Consider the following 6,000-nt stretch of genomic DNA (forward strand, 5'->3'; position numbering starts at 1 on the left):
TAAGGATTCATTATTCTATGATGATCTTGTTATGACACCATGCAGGAATCTAGATGAAGTAAGAACTCGAGCACTCAGGTTCATCCGGCTAGAGGATGACAAGAGGATCCAGGAGAGACAAGTAGGATCCTCAAAACAGGAGAAGCAAGGATCCTCCTTCAAGAACAACAAATTCAAATCCTACCATAGAAATGAGAACAAGAATGTGCATGCTGTTGACCAAGAAGAGGATGATGAAGAATATCCTCCAATCTCAGAATATTGTTTTTCCGTTGATAATCATGAACTAATCCTTGCAATGCAGAATCTAGGTGAAAAAGCTAGGTGGCCCAGGAAGAATGATAAACCATCCGGGACTAAAGACAAGTCAAAATGGTGTGCATACCATGAGGATTTCGGGCATCTAACTGAAGAATGCATAGCTTTAAGGAAAGAGATTGGATATCTGTTAAGCAAGGGGCACCTAAAAGAATTATTGGGAAGAAAAAAGCAAAGGGCTCAGGATCCTGAAAGGATCCCCGAAAAAGCTCCAGCACCTCCGGCAAATGCACAAGTGATCAACTTTATATCCGGAGGATCAGACATCTGTGGTACATCCTTCTCGGCGGCCAAAAGACATGCAAAAGAATCAAAAATGGATAATGGTGAAAGGCCTATTAGAACATCAAGTGTCTCAGAAGGGAAGATGATAACATTTGATGAGGATGATCGCATTAACATTCAGGATCCTCACCATGATAGTTTAGTTATCACTCTCTTTATCTCTAACCATTTTGTCCGCAGGATCCTTATTGATGGAGGGAGCTCAGTGAACATTATCCAGCTTGATGTCCTGAAGAAGATGGGAATCCCAGAATCAGACATCACACCAAGATCCTCCGTGCTTGTAGGATTCAGTGGGGAAACGAAGAAAACTCTGGGGGACATCAAACTCCCAATCTACGTGGAAGGATTACATAATTACCAAAAATTTTGTGTTATTGACTGTTTATCTTGTTGCAACGTTATCCTTGGCAGGCCTTGGATACATGATATGAAAGCAGTCCCATCTACCTACCATCAATGTGTGAAGCTCCCTAGCCCATGGGGAATAATCAAGATCGACAGTGATCAGCAGGAGGCTAAGGATTGTTATACCTCATCCATGAAGCCAACCTCGAAGCCAAGGGAGCAATAGCAATTACAGTATCCTCCGAGGGATGTCTTGGAGGCAAGGGAACAAGATGTGGACGAAATCCTTTTGGATCCTAATGATCCTGAATCAAAAATCTATATCGGATCAGGGATCCTTGGCAAGATGAAAGAAGACTTAATATCCTTCCTCAAAAGAAGAAAACCTACCTTTGCTTGGAAACATGAAGATATGACAGGTATATCTAAGGATATTATTACTCACAAACTTGGCATTGACAGGTCTATCAAACCAATCCATCAAAAAAGGAGGAAGTTTGCATCAGAAAGGAATGCCATTATTCAAGAAGAAGTAGAGAGACTACTTCGAGCAGGTATGATCAGAGAGGTAAAATATCCAAAATGGTTAGCCAATGTGGTCGTTGTCCAAAAGAAAAATGGAAAGTGGAGGGTATGTGTCGATTTCACTGATTTGAATAAGGCATGTCCCAAGGATCCTTTCCCATTACCCCACATTGACTCCATGGTGGATGCAACAGCGGGACATGAACTGTTGACCTTTATGGATGCGTCATCTGGATTCCAACAAATTCAGATGGAACCATCTGACCAAGAGGATACAGCCTTTATGACCCCAACCGGTTTATATTGTTATATTGCCATGCCTTTTGGACTAAGAAATGCAGGTGCAACATATCAAAGGCTGGTAAATATGATGTTCAAAGATCAAATTGGAAAAACTATGGAGGTGTACATAGATGATATGGTGGTCAAGTCAAAGAAAGCTGAGGGTCACCTAAGGGACTTGGAAGAAGCATTCGATATCCTTGATAATTACAACATGAAACTTAATCCTTCAAAATGCCATTTTGGTGTTAAGGCAGGAAAGTTCCTAGGATACATGGTAACTCAGAGGGGCATTGAAGCAAGCCCGGAACAAATCAAAGCATTAGTAAATATCAAATCTCCTGCCAATGCCAAGGATGTTCAAAGACTGACAGGCAGGATAGCAGCTTTGAACAGGTTCATATCGAAATCCTCAGAAAAATGCAAAGAATTCTACGATATCCTAAGGAAGAATAAGAAGTTTGAATGGACTGAGAAGCATGAGAACGCTTTACAAGCCCTTAAAGAATATATGTCCTCAGCACCAGCATTAGCAAAACCGGAAAAAGGAGATGTGTTATCCTTATACCTGGCGGTATCCTCAACCGCTGTAAGTGCTGTCCTTGTCAAGGATCACGAAGGTACACAATATCCTATCTACTATGTAAGTAAAAGTCTACTTGATGCCGAATCCAGGTACTCACACCTCGAAAAACTTATTCTTGCATTAATCATGGCATCCACTAAGTTAAGGCATTATTTTGAAACCCATACTATTGTTGTTAAAACTAATTTTCCAATTAAGAATGTCCTCAGGAAACCGGAGATGTCAGGGAGAATGGCTAAGTGGGCAGTGAAGCTTAGTGCCCATGATATAAGATATGAACCAAGAACAGCCATTAAATCACAAGCCTTAGCCGACTTTGTGGCTGATTTCAGTAGTGATCTACAAAAAGAAGCAGAATTGGAGGTCCAGCAGCTGGATGAAACCAAGGATCCTTGGATATTACACACTGACGGATCCTCAAATGTCAAGGGCACAGGGCTCGGGATCCTACTAAAATCGCCACAGGGGGACATAATACCCCACTCCATAGCCTGTGAATTCCAAGCAACTAACAATGAGGCTGAATATGAAGCCTTAATTGCTGGCTTGCAAATCGCTAAGGATATGGGGGTAAAATATCTCGAAGTATATGTAGACTCATTGTTGATCACTAATCACTTTAATGGGTCCTATGCTGTTAAAGGTGAAAAACTAACCAAATATTTAGAGATAGTCAAAAAATTGGCACTCTCTTTTGTTTCTTTCAGCTTAACACAGGTACCGAGGGAGGATAACACGGAAGCTGATGCATTGGCCAACTTAGGATCATCCTTAAAAATTCCAGAAGACATAAGTATCCCTATCATCCATATCCTAGCTCCTGCTATTGAAAATCAAGTGGCCATGGAAATAGAAGAGGATACTGCAATAATCCCTAGTGAAGAAGCTCAATCTTATTCAGGATCATGGGTCTCACCAATCATGAAATACTTGCAAAACGGAGAGATTCCAATGGGAGAAAATCCTAGAGCTTTCCGGATCAAGGTATCTCAGTTTACAATCTTAAATAATGTGCTATATAAACGATCCCTTGCAGGACCATACTTAAGATGTATTGAGGATCCTGAAATTGAAGAAGTGTTGAGAGACTTCCATGAAGGAGATTGTGGAAACCACACTGGGGGCAGGGCATTATTCTCAAGGATCCTTAGAACAGGATACTACTGGCCAACCATGAAAAGGGATGCTGTAGAATATGCTAGGAAATGTGATCCTTGTCAAAGACACAGCAATATCCTTCATCAACCACCTGAACTGCTACACCCTATACCATCCTCTTGGCCATTCATGAGATGGGGAATGGATATAGTGGGCAAACTTCCTAAAGCACCTGGTGGAAAAGTATTTATGCTTGCCATGACTGACTATTTTTCTAAGTGGATAGAAGCTGAAGCCTTCGCCCAAGTCAGAGAAAAGGAAGTCATATCCTTCATCAAAAGAAATATTATAACTAGATTTGGCATTCCCTCTGAAATTGTATGTGATAATGGCTCCCAATTCATTGGAAGCAGAACCACTAACTTTTGTGACAGTTGGGGAATCAAGATGATAACATCAACACCAGTTCATCCACAAGCCAATGGTCAAGCAGAATCATCCAACAAGATCATCATTAACAATCTGAAGAAGAAGCTAGGATCCAAGAAGGGGAAATGGGCAGAGGAGTTACCTTATGTGCTATGGGCTGATAGAACAACTCCCAAGAATGCCACTGGTCAAACACCTTTCTCTTTAGTATTTGGGGCAGAAGCAGTGATCCCAACAGAAATGGTGATCCCAACTGCTAGAACAAGTACTCGTGATCCTGAAGAAAATGCTACAATTCTAGCTCAGGATTTGGACACTATTGAAGAAATCAGGGATCTAGCTAGGATAAGGATGGCAAGCTACCAACAAAGAATGGCTGGTGCCTACAACAAAAATGTCAGATTAAGGAAATTCCAAGTCGGAGATATGGTGTTGAGAAAAGCATTTCAAAATACTATCAATCCTGCTGACGGAAAGTTAGCACCAAAATGGGAAGGTCCCTACTTGATTGAAGCTGAAGCAGGAAAGGGGGCATACAGGTTGCTAACCATGGAAGGAAACTTGTTGCCAAGAGCCTGGAATGCTGTTCACTTAAAGAAATATTTCATGTGAACATGATCCTCCGTGCACGAGATCCTTACATTGAAGTATCCTTAAAGGATCCCGGTGATATCAGTGATCCTTACTCTGGTAATATGCTTATCCTAGAAACTATTGCATTTTCTTACTTTTTACCTAAGGATAAGGATCATGTATCCTTCATCCTCTACTCACGAAACATTTGAGTTACGATAAGTTCAGGTATCTTCAGCATATCGTCAAAGATCTTCAAAAGCACCGCAGATCCTTGGGTCCAACCCCAGTTATCCTTGGGATTATCCCCAGTTTCCGCCAGCAGCGCACGACGATCCTGATATAGTTCACGTCTTTGGGACCAGTACCCACTTCCGGGGCTGACAACCTCATCGTACTGGCTATATTTAGGATCCTACGTATAATGGTAGACGTACCATACATCCGTTCCTAAGGTTTCTAACGTTTTCACGTTAGCTAAGGTTTTGACATTTTCATGTCACTAAGTTTGGATAGTCGCCGGAAAGGGCCATACTCCAGTTTACATACGATCCTTTGGGCTTGTCCCCAGTTATCCTTTGGGCTTGTCCCCAGTGATCCTCCGGGATCATCCCCAGTTATCCTTTGGGCTTGTCCCCAGTGATCCTCCAGGATCATCCTCAGTTATCCTTTGGGCATGCCCCCAGCTACTAATTTATCTCTTACATTGGCTTAGTCCCAAGATATGTTCCATTTTTCAGGTTCTCGAAGTTAAACAAATAAGGATCCTTAATCCTTATCATCCATTAAAGTTTTACTTATGGTTACCCCGATTAAAGGTTAGGATCCTAACTCGGATCCTCAGGTATGATCCTTAACTATTTTTCATTATTCATTTGAAAAACCTTTAGACCTTGACAACTGAACCTATGATCCTTAAAATAAACTACCTTGAAAATTTTCGATTATAGGATATTTGATCCAGGATCATATCCTATATTTCTCGAACATGGTTTGCTTAATTATTGTTATTGGAAACTAAAAAGATAAACAAAGGATAACAACACAGGATAAGCCAGAAAGATTAAGCTTATATTATTAGCAAAAGGATCTTTAACCCTTGCAAAAAGTTGTCAAAATTGCCAACCCACGTTTCTACCAGCAAAACGTGGCCCGTCCACATGGGTTGGCAAAGGGTGTCCATTGTCTATGCGGTCTTAGCAGGTACAGGAAAGTAAAAGCGGCAGGATCACAAAGGCTTCATCCCCCAAACAGAGGATCCCTCCACCTTTTGTAATCCTACCTATTGTTCAAAGGATCCAAGATCCTTTACCCTAAAAACTATTGTTCAGAGATTACAGACCATAATTGTTTCAAACCATCAACAACCACAAAAAACCACTACCAAACCTAAAAAATTGGGCTCCGGCCTAGTCAACAATATCCATCATCGCCCAATCATGCAGCTTACTCCTTCGCTGCTCCATCACCACCAGCATCTCCACCTTGATCCTTGTCAGCATCACCTCCCTCCAGCATTGGGATATCCTCAGCATCATCGTCATCTTCCAACTCTG

This window comes from Helianthus annuus, chromosome 17 (genome assembly GCF_002127325.2).
Source record: "Helianthus annuus cultivar XRQ/B chromosome 17, HanXRQr2.0-SUNRISE, whole genome shotgun sequence".
NCBI lineage: Eukaryota > Viridiplantae > Streptophyta > Magnoliopsida > Asterales > Asteraceae > Helianthus > Helianthus annuus.